This window comes from Papio anubis, chromosome 13 (assembly GCF_008728515.1).
Source record: "Papio anubis isolate 15944 chromosome 13, Panubis1.0, whole genome shotgun sequence".
NCBI lineage: Eukaryota > Metazoa > Chordata > Mammalia > Primates > Cercopithecidae > Papio > Papio anubis.
This window is the reverse complement of record NC_044988.1, coordinates 8,677,470-8,694,136: the sequence shown is the minus strand read 5'-3', so window position 1 is coordinate 8,694,136 and position 16,667 is coordinate 8,677,470. Positions and strand designations below refer to the sequence as shown.

Here is a 16,667-nt window from a genome sequence, read left to right as displayed (position 1 = left end):
TATGACCTAAAACATGGTATATCTTGGTGAAGGTTTCACGGACACTTGAAAAGAATGTTTATTGTGCTGTGATTTTGTGGAAGGCTCTATGTATGTCTATTAGATCCTGTTGGTTCGTTATTTTGTTCAGCTTTTGTCCATCCTTGTTTATTTTCTGTCTAGTAGTTCCATCAATTGCTAGTAGTATCAATTACTAGATTATTCTGTCTAGTGGGCTGCTGAAGTCTCCAACTGTAATTGCGGATATATACATCTTTCTTGTGATTGCTTCTGTTACAAGGACGGGTTCATATACACGTTTTGTTTCACCAGGCTCTTCTCACTCAACAATCCCTTGTAAAAATCTTTTCAAATCAACCGTAATACGACTCTAGGTCACTTTTAGAAATGGCTACATAGTACTATTTCATAGTGTAAATGTACCAGAATTTACCCTACCACTCTATAGTGCGACCTTTGCTTTGTTGGGTGGGCAACATAATCCCCAGTGAAAATTCCACTGGCTTTCTCAGTCACAAGCCTGAATTTTGATGACAGAGGCTGACAGTTGAAAACTCATAGTAGTTAAGTGGACCATAGTGTATAGTAGGGGCTAGAAGGGTGAGGGGTAGACATGAGTCTGTATTGAGCCTTTTGAGAAAAGAATTGTGACATTGAAAACCATCAGTAATTCTGCTTGTAGGTCATAATAAGCCATAAAGAAAACTCTACCATCTTTTCTTTAAAAAAGAGTAGTGGTATCCTAGACAAAGATTAAATTATCTCTTAGTCATGTAGGCATATGAACTAAAGACCCAAATTATTCTTAGGATAGGAAAAAATTCTACAGATAGAATATAGGCCAAATCTGGCCAACACAGTAATTCAACCTTATTCCTTACTATGAGCAGGGTCTCTTAAATTTAATTTACAAACCAGAATGTAAACAATAAGATAATCTAGATATAATGGGATCGCAACTGTTGAGGAAGTAAGAAATGTTTGGCTTGGAGAAGAGAAGGCTAAGGAAAAACACCTGTTTAGCTACTTCAAGGACTGTCATCTGGTAAGGAAGGAGCTCCATTCTGCCGGGTTTGAGAGGGCAAATGTCACCCAGATGGAGGGGGGTTGTATTAGTCAGCGTTCTCTAGAGGGACAGAACTAATGGAATAGATACATATATATAAAGGGGAGTTTATTAAGTATTAACTCTCACAATCATAAGGTCCCACAATAGGCCGCCTGCAAACTGAGGAGAAAGAAGAGCCAGTACAAGTCCCAAAACTGAAGAACTTGGAGCCGGATGTTCATGGGCAGGAAGCATCCAGCACAGGAGAAAGATGTAGGCTTGGAGGCTAGGCCAGTCTAGCCTTTTCACGTTTTTCTGCCTGCTTTATATTCTAGCCATGCTAGCAGCTGATTAGATGGTGCCCACCCAGATTAAGGTCTGCCTTTCCCAGCCCACTGACACAAATGTTCATCTCCTTGGGCAACACCCTCACGGACACACCCAGGATCAATACTCTGCATGCTTCAATCCAATCAAGTTGACAGTATTAACCATCACAGAGGTCATGGAGTGCAAGGCACAATGGCCAGCAACACACTGGTCACTTGGTTCAATAGGGAAATCCCGGCCATGGGAGGACTTCACACAGAGCCTGCTTCCCGAGGATTTTAACCTTGACTGAGTGCATTCCAACTCTAAGGGGCTACAGCCCATGTTACAGACAAATGACAGCTGATATGTAGTGTCAGGTGTCCCTGACTACAGCCATTCTTCAGTGGCACATCTTCCCCATCCCCTTGGCAAACACTGCACCCTCCCACCTCCAAGGAGCTTCTCACTCTGATTCTCCTGCTGTGAACACGCTCCACTCCTCCACCTACCCAGATCTGGATAGTCCTTCCAGATCCAGAATAAATCCCACCTCCTCAGTGAGGCCTTTTCTGATAACCCCAGCCCACCACTTATCTCTTACCATGTAATTAACACCTTTTTAGAACGTAGATTTTTTTTTCCCATTCAACTGAATTAAAAGTTCCTTTTAGGCAATCACCCTGCACCTCTTCAACAACCTACAATACCTTCCACAGAAAAAGACGTGTAATTGAGCTTTCAAAAAATACTTGTTGATCCATTCATTTCCCCCTTTCTTTTTCATAAATCCATGTAATTTTAATTAGAGGTGGGGGCAAGTGAAAGTGTTAAGGAGTTTAGCTTTCTGTTAGGAAATGTGCTGGTAAAATTTGGCTATACAATGTTTTAACTTAATGATCTCTCCTGGCTGTCATTAAAGTTGACTCTCTTACCGAAACCTTTCTGTAATTAGCTGTCAAGAGAAAGGACAGGAGAACACAGAATTCAAGGGTCTGCTAACAGTGCTTTCCAACTACCAAACAGCCTTTAAAGATTTTGGGTGGGCTGTGGCATACATAGTTCATGGAAGGAACAATTACCAAGGAATTTACTAATTGAACAGAATTCAAAATGTGCCTCCATGGAATTATGTTCTTAATCCCCAGCAGTATACAAATAGGCCCCAAGTCACCTTCTGGACCAGTCGCTGTTGATCAGGCACATCCTCCAGTGCCCTGCAGCCGGCTCCCATTCCTCTGTCGTCAGTCGCATATTAAGTATTCATCACAGGCTCCTTCTCCAGGGAAGCCTTGGGAGAGGCTGGCTGATAGAGTTTGGATCTAGCCCCCACCCAAATCTCACGTTGAAATATAATCCCCAGTTTTGGAGGTGGGTGCTGGTGGGACCCGACAGGATCACGGGAGCGGGTTTCTCATGAATGGTTTAGCACCACCCACTTCGTGCATCCCCACCATGCTGTTCTCGCGATAGTGAGTGAATTCTGGTGAGAGCTGGTCATTTAAAAGTGTAGGCGCCCTACTTCTCTCTCTCTCTCACTCCAGCTTCTGCCATGTGCCTGCTCCCTGCTTCACCTTCTGCTGTGAAGTCTCCCCAGAAGCTGAGCAGATGTCCACATCATGCTTCCTGTACAGCCTACAGAGCCAGTTAAACCTCTTTTGTTTATAAATTACCCAGTCTTGAGTATTTCTTCACAGCAATGCAAGAATAGGCTAATACATTGGCTGAACACCTGTCCCAAAATCCATGGCCTTACATCATGTCGTTGTCAGCTCAGGCTCCCATAACAAATATAGCACAGACTAGGTGGCTTAAACTACGAACATTTATTTTTCATTCTGGAGTCTGGATATCCTAGATCAAGGTATTGACAGATTCAGTGTCTGGTGAGGGCTCGCTCACTGGTTGCAGAAGACTGTCTTCTTGCTGCATCCTTAACATGGTAGAAAGAGGGCAAGCAAGCTCTCTGGGACCTCTTTTATAAGGGCACTAATCCCATTCATGAGAGCTCCACCCCTATGATCTAATCACTTTCCAAAGGCCTCACCTCCTAACACCATCGAATTAGGGGTTAGGATTTCAACAGATGAATTCCGGGAGGACACAGACACTCAGTTCATAACACACCACATATCAAAACTCATGGTCTGATGCTACACACATGTAAGCCCATCTAGATTATGGTTTCCCTGAGAGTGGGAACTATTCATCCAATTCATCTTAGATTATCCAGGGCTCCGGCATTGGGCATCTGGTAGAGCCTTGCTTCATATGGATTGACTTGAAGGCTACAGAGCTCTGGAGACCCTGAGCAGAGAACACCAGCTGCCCGAATGGCAGGGGCAGGAGAGAACAGTTTGCTTATGTGAGCTTAGTCTTGAAGGCCAAAGAGGATTATTTTAGGCCAAGATGAGAAGGGGCCCAGAGGGGAAGAGTTTGAGCTAAGCCCAGAAGTGCAACTGGTTTGGGAGAAAACAAGTTTCTCCTTATGGTTGGAGTATCGGGGTAGGGGTGCAGGAGATGAAGCTCCAGAAGTCAAATGAAGCCAAACTGAAAGTTTTTACACTCATAATAAGGAATTTGGATTGAATTCTGTAAGCAAGGCAAGCGAGCAGCAGACAGCTTTTAATTAGGCAGATGAGATGACACACATGTATTTTAGAAAGATAAATAATTCACCACAATTCAGAAAAAGGTGAAAAATGCATATTTACCTTACTAGATGCTGAAAAAAACCGGATTTAATTCAGCAACCATTTCAGATTTCTAAAAAACTAGGATCATAGGAAAATTTTCTTAACTTGTAAAAATGTATGTAATCGTAAATATTCTTGATATTTGAATACAGAAGAGCTCGCTTTGTAGCCAGGAGCAAGAAAGTAGCCTTCACCAATAGAACTGATGACTGTACTCAAAACCCCAGCCAAGGCAATAAGAGAAGGAAAGGAATAAACTTATTATACACACAGTGAAAAATGTCTGTCCAAGTGGAAAGATGAATATAGAAGAATATTCGCTATTTTATAATTTGTAAGAAATTAGAAACTGTCTACCTGTGTAACAATAGGGAACCGTTGGAATAAATTTTAGTTCACCCATAATTTGAGTGCCAAGTGAATGCCAAAAAAAGAGAGAGAATTATAGGTACTAATATTGAAAGATCTCCAAAGCATATAAAGTTAGAAGAGCAAGTCACAGATCAATATATGTAGAATGTTTTGTGTTGTGTAAACGAAAAGAAGAAAAGATGAAAGAAAGAAAAGAAAAAGACGTGTGTGTATGTGTGTGTACACACCCTGGAAATATAAGTAGCAGATAATTGTTGCGGATTATCTCTGAGAAGAATAAAATTAGTAAGTGTCAGGAAGAGAGCTGAGAGGAAACTTTCACTTTTCACCCCAAATAGTTGTGTATTGTTTGAAACATTTCAGAGAGGCGATATCATTTTTTTCTCTTATTTAATAAGAAAAGTCTTTCCCAAAGCAATTTTCTGGAAAGATCAGTAGTTTATTGCAATCATCAAGGCAAAGAAAAGAAAAATGGTGAGGGCATGAATCAGAATAAAAGGAAGGAAAAAGAAGAAAAATGTGAAACCCTTTAGAGGTGGAAATGAGAGGTTGGTGACTGAACAGATGTAAGAGGCTTAGAAAAAGGATGTGTTCAGCAATGACTTGGGGGTCTCAGATTTGGGGAGAGGATGAACAGTGACACCTGAACAAGAAACAGATGCCAGAGAGAAAAATCGTGAATTTATTTTGAGACATGCTACACTTAAGAGGCCTCCGAAATGGTAGATGGGCAGGTTGCACCACCAGTTAGCGACACAGACCTGGGTAGATGTCTCAGTAGCCTTGAGCCCATGACGCTTGTCTCTGCTTCCAATCATCACTCCTAATTGTCTTCTAATTGCCTCTACTTTAATTCTTACTTTTCCAATCATTTCTCCACACAGAAGATAGAATAACCTTTGGGAAGTTGCCAGTGGCTTCCCACCACACTTGCCAAAGTTCAGTGAGCTGTAGATCTGACCCCACACCCTGTCTGGTTTCACACACTCCAGCCAAGCAGGCGCACTCTGCTTCTGTCAACTCCTCTAGATGGGCCCACGCAATCAGGCACTGACACCTACACACACATGTCCCACCTGCCTGCCAGATAATCCCACCCGTTATTTCGGCTCCATTTCAGTATCATCTCCTGGGAGAAGCCATCCTTGATTTCCACGTCACCACCACTAGCGTGGCTCCTGGTATTTTCTCTCATCCGTCTCCCCCACTGGCACTGAAGGAGCAGGAAGCAAACAATTCACCACTCTATCGCCAATCCTAGCACAGGCCTAGCACAGAATAGGGGTTCAATAGATACTCGTTGAATGAAACAATTGATTTTAAAATTGATGAAGGAATACACTAGTCAATGGGTGAATGGGGAGGGCAAGACTGGAAAAAAATCCAGAAACAAAGATGGAAAGATAACAGGACTGCACAAGAACCAAAGGACAAAACACTTCAAGGCCGAGACTGGGAGTCCTCCAGGGAGAGGACAACAGTATCGGGGTCTGTGGGGAGGGAGGTCAGGCTGCAAAAGAATCGAAAAGGGGTTTAGATTTCATATGAGGGGGCACTGATGGACCTTTTCCAGATCACTATCCACGGACCGAGAGAAGCCGATCACTGCATATTGATGTGAATAAGAAGAGAGGAAGTGAAGTGGGAAGGAAAGGATGCACAAGGGAAGAGAGAGGGCTTTGAGTGGAGGCAGGATGGGAGGAAGGCTGATTTAGCGGGGAACAGACCTAAGGAGTGTGTCCCTCTCCCTGTATATGTAATTATAAGACAAGCAAAGATAGTAAGTACTAAAAACACAGAACCTCCTAATGACTGTATTACACATTGCTGCTGTCTGCACCTTAAGGTTGAATTCACTGTACCGTGTGGTGTAGACGCTACCAGCTGAGCTACTGCATTCCTCTTCCTGCCTCCCAGTGGCAGCAGGGCAGTGGTTCTTCACAGCACAAAAACTGGCAAAACTTCAAATCATGACTTTTTTGTCCCAACAGCCAGAGATGTTAACCATTGGCCAGCACACCCCTGCCCTGGGGGTCCAGCAGGAGGGAGGGAAGGGGGGCAATGAGGGGGACGGGGTTGTGGTCAACACCCGGACATCAGAATTCTCCCCTCTGGCTGTTAAGTTGTGAGTCTTATTTTCTCCTCTCACCTGAGTTAATAAGTCATTCTGCAAATGAGGTTCTTATCTATTACAGGAGTTGCTACTTCCAGTGAAAAAAGTCACAGCTCAGTTCTCTACATAGTGCAGCCATCACCTCCTTACAAATAACAATCCTTTAAAAAGCAGTTTCTCTATCCCAGAGACCAGAGGAGACCCTGGAGGACTCAGCCCTAAGAAGGGGTGAGGCGGGCTGACCAAGCAAGGGGTACCATGATCCCATCAGTCATATGGACGTGGAAAGTCAGAGGACGAAAGGAGGCTTCTCAGCATGTGGGAAGCAGGAGGGACTCAGGGGCACCTGCCAGGCCCTGGGCCCTGCCAGCTCACCCACTTGACCAGTGACCTTCTGTTCTCAGCCCAGCTTCCCGAAAGAGGCGCCACCCTGCCTGGTTCCCTTTTCTGAGAGTACTTATTTGCTATTTGTTCTTTAATTTGGTCAAACCCAAATAGAAACATGCACCAATATACTTTTTAGAACTTCCATGATAGCAAACCTTAAATTGAGAAAATCACATCTGTAAATTATTATTATTGTTATTATCGTTTGCAGATTAGGAGGAAAACCCCATGGCTTTTCCATTTTACTGGTGAAACACCTTGACACAGAAGCGTGTTTCCCCTCCTGGGTGCCTCTGCCTCCTGTGACTCAAAAGCATCAATGTAAGGTGGCTACATGTCCTGCTGCTGGGCTTGCCCCCACCTCGAGGGACCGTATCAGGTGTGATGCCAGGGGCAGGCAGCCACCCGGGTCCCCACACCCTGAACCAGCTTGTGAACCACAGCCATGGGCCCTTGCCACTTAGCCCCATAAAGACCTACTCACAGCTCCCCTTGTGGACAGTCACAGTTTATCTGTCTTATAGCTCAGACCCCTACTCTAGCATCCATCTATAGTAAACCCTGAACAAACATTTGAGGAATTTAAAAATGTTTCTCTATTTGGGTCGGGCACGGTGGCTCATGCCTGTAATCCCAGCACTTTGGGAGGCTGAGGCAGGCGGATCACTTGAGGTCGGGAGTTCGAGACCAGCAGACCAACATGGAGAAACTCTGTCTCTATTAAAAATACAAAATTAGCTGAGTGTGGTGGCGCATGCCTGTAATCCCAGCTACTTAGGAGGCTAAGGCAGGAGAATTGCTTGAACCCGGCAGGCAGAGGTTTCTGTGAGCCAGGATCGCACCATTGTACTCCAGCCTGGGCAACAAGAGCAAAACTCCGTCTCAAAAAAAAAAAAAAAAAGGTTTCTCTATTTGATACCCAAAGGAACAGTAATAAAATCTGAGACTCTTTCAGACAAGTTTATCTGATCATTCCTTATCCCGTATTTCCATATTGTTAGGAAACAGAAATCCCTACAAGTGGTTCAGGTCAGTTAGTGGCTACTGTAGAGAATACTTCTAGAGTTTACGTGTATTTTGGAGGGTGAATTGTATATGTCCACTTGACTGAGCTATGAGATGCCCAGATATTTGGTTAAACATTATTCTGGTGTGTCTGTGAGAGTTTTTTCCTTTTTGATAACATTAACATTTGAATCAGTAGTAGACTGAACAAACAGATGGCTCTCCCCAATTTGTGTGGCTCTTCTCCAATCCGTTGAGGGCCTGAATAAAACAAAAAGCCTGACCCCTCCCCTGGATAACAGAGAATTCCTCTTGTTGGTCTTCCAGCTGGGACACTATTTTGTCCCGCCTTCAGATCAAACTGAAACATTGGCTCTTCCTGGGTCTCAAGAGGCCAGCATCAGAACTGGAACTGACACTATCAGCTTTCCTGGGTCTGGCCCACCCTGCAGACCTTGGGACTTGCCTGCCTCCAAAATTATGCAACCCAATTCCTTATAATAAATCCCTTTTATTATAAGAAACTCTTGGTTCTGTTTTTTTCTGAAGAACCCTGACTAATACTATTAAAAACAACTTGGGAGAACACCCATTTCCAGAAGGCTCCTCAGATACTGGAAGAGGCCCTGCAGATACTGGAAGAGGACACTGAGCAGAGGAGGCTCCTCAGATACTGGAAGAGGACACTGAGCAGAAGAGGTTGGGAGGTGCGCCTCCCACCTCCCCACCTGAAGGCTAGGAGGCCTGCCCCTCCTCACAGCTCACAGTGCTTCCTGGGGACCACAGAGTCAAATCTAGGACCTCTGAGCACACTTGGGACCCTGAACCACTTGGCCATATTTGATATCACTGTTAAGCCCAAGGCTGCAACTTATTCATCAAGAACATGGTGTGTTCTCCAAGCACCGAGGCGGAGGCGCCATCCAGACCTGCACAATTCTAGGGCCCCACTAACACACTTGTAAGTTCATTCCTGAAGGACAGTCACCACGGACCAACTTGAGGTCCTCATTCCCACTGCGTGAGGAGTGCCTTCATGTCTAGAAGGAATGTGGACATCCAGGCCACTGCTTGACCCACACCAGGGCAAAGACAGGCCCACACAAGTCCACAGAGGAGCAGCAGGCAAAACCTGGAAGTCTGGAAACTGCTCCTAAACAGTGCAGGGTGGGGTGGCGTGCAGATGGCACTGAACCGATGGCTGTTGAAGTTGGGTGGTGGGTGATGTGTCCCTGGGGCCTCATTTTACCATTCTCTTTATTTTGTTGTGTTTATATGTTTCGTATGTTGATGTATGTTTTAAAATCCTCATAATAAATGTTTGAATTTTATAAAAGGGTGTTTTACAAGGCATGTTGCAAGGTTGGCAGGTGACCTTGCAAGACAGGCAGGGCTGCAAGCAGAGGAGGTAGAGATCAGTGTGAGGTGGGTTAGGCTCCCTCACCCCTCATGTCATGTCAGGGATGGGCAGGACGAATGGGCTCAAGGCTGTCGTTCTCCTGCTGCCAGTTTTTAGGGGCCTCTCCTGCTGAGTGGGTTGTGGAGGTCTTTTTGTTAAGAAGACCCGAGGCATCCAAACGAAGACTCAAGGAGGGAGAGGCAGCAAGGAGGGATGCGCTAAACCCTGGGTGGTGAGGGAGCTCTTTGGTATTCGACATGGTACAGCCCAAGGGCACATCCAGGAACTAAACCATGTGCCTGGCAGGGGCCAACCTGTATTTTTGCCAGCCTGAAGCACAGCTCATGCAGTCAAAATCAGCAGGGAGGGCCCACCATGGCCAGAAGAGAAACCTGCACTACTCACTTTAATCTTAGAAAGACGCCTGTGCACGCCGGGCACAGTGGCTCATGCCTGTAATCCCAGCACCTTGGGAGGTTGAGGCAGGCAGATCACTTGAGGCCAGGAGTTCAAGACCAGTCTGGGCAACACAGGGAAGCCCCATCTCTACAAAAAGTAAAACAATTAGCCAAGCATGGTGGTGTGTGCCTTTGTCCCAGCTATTCGGGAGACTGAGGTGGGAAGATAGCTTGAGCCTGGGAGGTCGAGGCTACAGTGAGCCATAATCATGCCACTGGATTCCAGTCTGGGTGATAGAGTGAGACTCCATCTCCAAAATAAAAAAAATGCATATGCTAGGGAATAATGGAATACAGTTGGCCCTCCAAATTCATGAAAATATTTTTTAAATACATGATAAAAATAACAATACAAAAATAAAAAATAACACAAATCAAACAATGCAGTATAACAAATGTTTGTGTAGCATTTACATTATAATAAGTATTAGTAATCTAGAGATATTACAATTATAGTAGACGGTATATGGAAGATGTGCCTAAGTTATTTGCAAATACTGCATCAGTTTATATCAGGGACTTGAATATGCTCAGATTTTGGTATCCATGGGGTTCCTGGAACCAATCCCCCTTAGATCTCAAGGGATGATTGTACACAAATCCCTCATAATTCACTTACATTTTGTCCATCTTCTGGAGGGGCAATAAGTCATTGTGAAGGGCTGGGTCTTCCAGGCAAAGAACGCTCAAAACAGCTACGTTTTCATTGTTTTATCTTAAGAAATAAAAGCCTTCTGTGACTCCTGCTTTGGTAAAAACTGTAAGAGGCCCAGAGTATACAGTGCCTCTACTAAATACCACCTTGGGGGTAAATTCTTTGTCAACAGAGCTAGAACCATATTTTGATTTTTTTTTTAAACAGAAAGTTTCTATTTGGGCAGGTGGCAGTGGAAATTTTTAATGTTTGCAAAGCAAAAAGCACTATTGTCAGTAGATTGCCAAGCAATTATATTTAATGGAATTTGATAAAATGAAGTTTGTCAGAATGACCTCAGAGTAGAGAGCATTTCTGATGTGAGGCTGGGTGAAGGCCAAGTTCCAGAGTTTGAAGGGTTCATACAAGTTTAAATTCTTGAAATTTGGAATGGACTCTTTGCTTCTTTTTCTGCCTATTCAATAGACAAACATGAGGAAAGCCTTTTTTGAGGGGTTCTCCACTTTGGGAAAACCATGCATTTCAGATAATATCTGAGGATGGCTTCAAGTCGGAAGTAAGCAGCACTATAACAATGAGCTCTTTGAACATTTTTCTTCTTGGTTTTGAGGAGCTTCAGATATCCAGACAGCTGCTGGGGCGTCAGGCACCTGCAAGCACCAATGGACCGGGTAAGGCACCTGTTCGAGCTGTCTCCTCAACTTCTCTTTTCTGCAGCTTCTTCCAGCATCCAGGCTTCAATGCAGATCCTCACAGGCACCTGGGCTCATGGCTAGAAACCCAAATCTTCACTAAATGGCAGTGGTATTTGCCAGACCAGCTGTGGTGCAGAGTAAGGTGTGTCTGAACCCAGAATCTATAGATCATAGAATCCATGAATCTAACTAAACTGCTGCCACCTGCCTTAGAAAAAGACCTCAGCCAGAGGTGCCATCCAGTGTTGAGAAGATGCTCGCCAGCCAAGAAGAGCAGTGGTGGTCCCCTCTTCCAGACACGTCAGATGTACACGAGGGCTGAGGTATATCCGGCACCTTCTCTCCAACTCTCCTCACAAAGATGAAGAAGACTAGCATGGCCTGTAACCATGGAAACATGGCCTTTGGCCCCTGGTATCTCACTGGGGGTCAAGTGGTCCAAACAGGGGTGCCTAATCCCTCTCACCCCAGTGTAACTGGTGCCACTCTGCTTATTTATAACCATGACTGCTCTGCAACTGTGAAGTGGCCACTCAGGGAAAATTCACCAATTCTAGCACTGGGAGACATGGACTAATGACTCCCAGTGGACCCTCACATTGTCACACTGTTGTTGTTTTGGTGGGGAGGGGAGAGGCGAAATCACAATGGGGTCAAAATATTTTGTTTTGTTTTTTAACTCACAGAACATAAGTAATTATGAATTTGTAAGACCAAAACCAACTTGTAAGGCATATTGTGCAGCTGCACATCCCCACACCCCTGTGACACACACACACAGACACAGAAACACACATACACGATGGTCAACATCCACCCACTCAGTAGGCTGTTCCTATGCTCACTGCCTCCCACCTTAAAGATATTATTTATCCACCACATATTGTAGAACTCTTATGATAAACTGCAAAATTGCCCTTTACCCAGGAAACACACATAACTGGTCACTGCTTTCCATTGCATCTGCAACCATTTTATTTGTGAATTAAATAATTCACTACCTCTATTACCTTTGGGTATTTTCATTGAACATGCTGGCTCCTCCTTGTTGCTTTCCTCTGAGCCCCACCATGGACTTGGGTCCTTGCACTGCAGGGTCTGGCCCTGGCCCCCGTGATCCAGCAGGTGTCCACCAGGTGAGCACACTCCTGATACTGCAGTGTGCTTCCCTGGGCCCATCTCTTCCAATTACATTAGATGCTGGAGCAAAAAACGATACCGATCCTGATGCCACCATTTCTGCCTCGGCCAGGCCCCCAATCCATAGAGACCAACCCCAGCACAACCCTGCCTTCAACTTACTGCAGCCGGGCACAGCCAGGTCCAGAGAGGTGAGCTGACTGCTCTAGCCCCACACTAAGGTGGTGGTGGAGCTGCAGCCCAGGTGTCCTGCCTTTCACCAGTCCAGGACCTTCACCAGCCCAGCTGTCTGCTCTAATCTCCCCTACCCTAAGCCAGGCACGGCAGGCCAGCAGCACCAGCACATCCTGCAGGGCCAGCCTGTTGGCTGGAAAGCCAGTCTTCCAAGTGGGTTCACGTGTTTGCTGCCCAGGCTTTCTGTTCCCAGGACTCTGCTTTAGTGACAGTAATCATATATTCCTCAAAACTATGACATATACTCAAAGGTAAGACACCATGCGGAGGCAGAGGAGCAGCCATCTGTTCCTTATAGGATGGAAGTTTTGTCGTAGCTTATCTTTTTCTTAAACATGAATATAAAAGAAATGACTGAGATAATTGGGTATTTCTAGAAATATGACATTTCCTATTTTCTAACAAGAAAGAAAACAGCCCCCATCCAAAGTCATCACAAGTCATCTACCTGTGGCCTGTGGGGTGTGTGTGTGTGTTGTGTGTGTGTGTGGTGTCTGTATGGTCATGTGTGGGCATGTGGTGTGTCTGTGCATATGTGTGTGTATGTGTGAGGTGTATGTGTGGTTTGTGTGTATGTGTGGAGCGTGTATGTGCCTTTAACACATCTGTGCTTGTGTCACATAAAAAGAGATAACTCACTATCCAGATCAAATTAATAACTTTATCTATTAATGTCAAAAGAAATTCTTAAGCTATTTTTCAAACCATTTAGATATTTACATGTAAGCCATCCATATTATAAGATTTTTAAACAATTTTGAGAAAAAAATCAACTTTAAAGTTCAACTACACATCAAAAAACAACTTTTCAGTCTAGAAGTAAAATAAAATTCTACAATATTATAGTAGAATTGATACAGTTGTTTTAATATAGTTAAAATAACTTTTGTATGATCTTTGCTCACAGTTACCAAAAGAATACAGCTCTGAGAAAATGAAAATTTAAGATATTTTTATACACTTTGTCAAGTGAAAAACAATTAAGAATAAATTTTTGAGTAAATGTAACTTACGAAGACCACCTATAAAAGGCAGCAGAGCATTTACAAATAAAGCAAATGATTTTGCTTTATTGGTAAAGCAAATAAAATAAAGCATATACCCCAATCATTTGATGCACAAATGGGAGAAATAAAATAATTTTTAAAGTGTCCTTGTAAAAACAGAGCTTTGTTCCAAAAGGGAAGCATACCAGGAAGTGTCCAGCATATCAGGAAATAATGCCGTACTTTTCTGATCATTCAATCTCCTATAAATAGCTTGCCATTTTCACTGTCAGTAAATGTACAACACTCCACAAGCTGAAACCTATATAACTTCGCTGGAGCCTTCACAGGTGTTTATGAATAACATAATCTGCTGGCTCACTGAATGCTGACGCTGTTGGAATAGCTCTGAGCAGTGGGCACCTAAAACCATTGCTTTTACATTGGGCCTCCTGATTCTTGCCCTTGGCACTTGGGTCAGTTCTAAATATGGTCACTTCTTATCCTTTTGAAGTCTGTGCTGTGATGTGCTCTAAGAAGGAGCCCGTCTTTTGGGGACCACACTGGGGCCAAAGGCAAACCCAGTGCAGCCCACACAGCACTGCCTCCTGCTCCAGCCTCGCCCCCTCCAGCAGGCAGTTTCAGAGCTGAATGCCAAGGCTGTGCTTGTCTTCAGATGGCCCAGTGGCTCTTTAAAAACTGAACCCCTGCCTCCTGTCCCCTGCGCTGTTCATATTCCTTCCTACAGTTTCCCCACCGTGGATCTGAGGACGGAGAAGGTGGAGGGCCAGGATATTGCCTTTTGAACCTGCTAAAGACCAGCAGCCTCCTTGAGTGATGGGGGTCCTACCCAGCTTTGACTTTAGGATAAGATAATTTAAAGGAGAGCAGCACCGTAATCAATACTCATTTGTATTTCTTTTAGGTCAAAATATCAAACACTTTTAAAACGGAAATTTAGTGAAACTATTCATTGTTCTTTGCTGTTGGATTTTTCTTTTCTGTCAAGAGCATAGTTTCTTCTTCTTTCTTTTACGTCACCAAAAGAAAAAAGGAAATGTCAAGTACACTTAGGGGAGTAAAAAGGTGCTGCCAATGAGGCCCAGCTGAAAAGAATATAAACCTCCAGGCAGAGTAAGCTGCAGCCTTCCTGTGTGCATAGCCCCGTTCTGTTATTTAGCAGCAAACTCAATGATGGACCAATTAGACATGCTTAGAGCTTTGAATTCTCCTGTTGCTCAGGAACTTCTTCCATGTTTAAATTTTAAGTCCTTCATTAATTCACATTCTAAGCTGTTGCTCAAATAGTTTAATGTTTCCTAGATGATCAAAATTCACCAGACTTCTGTACTTTACAGTCCCTGTTCTCAGATTAAGTCAAAATATTTTTGAATTATAATTCATGTGTGCAATATCCTAATATCACCTGGTATTTCTTTGAGGGGAAAATCTATAATACAGTATATAAATTTTCCAGGAAACTAGAAAACATTTGGGGGCTTTATTTTTAATTTAGAAAAAAATTACATCAAAGAGAATAATGCATCCTTTCCCAAACCCTAAACCCTTAGTTTTTACGATTGGTATCTAGTCATATGATAAAGATGGCCCATTTCTATCTACCAGAAATCTTTTAAAGTAAGGATACCAGTAGAACTATTCAAAAATTCTAAATAATGTCAAATTAAGATTGTTTTCGGTTAATAATTTTTCAATAAAATAAGTTCACAGTTTTAAACTCAACATAGGCAATGCGGGAATTTGCACATGTGCGCCAACAGAGGGCCATGTGATAATTTGAATCAAACATGCACACACACTTTAGCATCTGGTTTTCTTTCTGCGTGATTTCAAACTTCTCCAGGAAAGCAGAGGACAATGCCTGCGTTTATGTTCGCATCATATCACTATTCACTGCTGCTAATGAACAAGGAACCAAACCATGGATGGTACAGAGCCCTAATTAGTCATGCCATGCACCCCTCAACCCGTCACTGCAACCCCTTAAATTTGAGGCAACACAAAGTAACCCCAAGACACAGACAAGCTCTGTGCAGATCCAGTCCTTTGACTATGAATACTACTGCTGATGCTGCCAGTAAGTTACAAACCTTACAGCAACAGATTGTCGACGCAGAGCCATTTTATTTTAGTACATTCATCATTATTTTGCCACATTTGACCTTTCAAACTGGATGATGGCCTTCCTTCTTTAAAAAGCAAAAGCAAAGTTCTAAGCAAAGTGATTCAAACAAAAATTTAAAGCCATAAGTTTGAGAATTCTCCCTCAATTTGAAAACTACTCTGTTAAATATGACAGGTAGAAAAAGCTTTGCCAAGGTCTATTTGTCTATTTGAAATGTAAGCTTTTTAAAACAGCAATTATACTAACAACCCAGAAGTAAACACAACCTCAAAGCTGTCAGGGATTTTTGGTTTGTGTTTTTTTTTTTTTTTTTCTTTTTGTTTTTGGCCCCTGGTTATATAATTTAAATAAGCAAAACAAGAAGAATATTCTGTTTCTCTTAAAATAAACTAACCCAAATATGCATATATTATGCTCATCTATATCCCTTTGGTAAAATATAATAAAACATACTTAGAAGCTAAAATGAAGGTTAAATTCAAAAGCAGACTGAAAAGGTGAAGAGGCCCTCTTTTAACAACAATGGCCACATTCATCTTCAAGCACTTTTTATATAGTTAAAGGTAATCCACAAAGTTAAGTATCTCTGTTAATATTTTAGTTCCGACCAGATACTGCATTTTACCTGAGGATGCGTTCTGCTAAATTTTTACACTGGAATCTGCAGCCAATATTCACGAACAGACATCCTGGGGGTTTCTCAGTGTTACTGAGGACACTGTGGTGATAGAGTTTGTGTCTCATTTCTTTCTCAATACAAAGCCATGCCTTGGAGTGGCAGGATTGAAATACTGCAACTTCCATCCTTAACCCCTTATGTAGGGGGTGTCTGCTCGGCTGTGGAGGCTGGTAAAGCTCAGAGCTGCCCAACGGGCAGAAGGAAATAACCGCGTGGCAGATTACTTGAACTGTGCTGAGGCTTTTTCCTTAAATATCATAACACGCTTGCATAAGGGTAGAATTTTATTGACTACATCGTGCTTTTATCATCTTTGTGTTGGAGGAAAAAACTCCTTTCCAGCCT

General features: G+C 43.3%; 1 protein-coding gene across 9 annotated transcripts in view; it reads right to left on the bottom strand.

The window, feature by feature from the left end:
- The window catches only part of SHC3 (SHC adaptor protein 3), a 305,996-nt gene that overhangs the window by 152,773 nt on the left and 136,556 nt on the right, over positions 1 to 16,667 (bottom strand). The gene's annotated exons all lie outside the window — the stretch shown is intronic.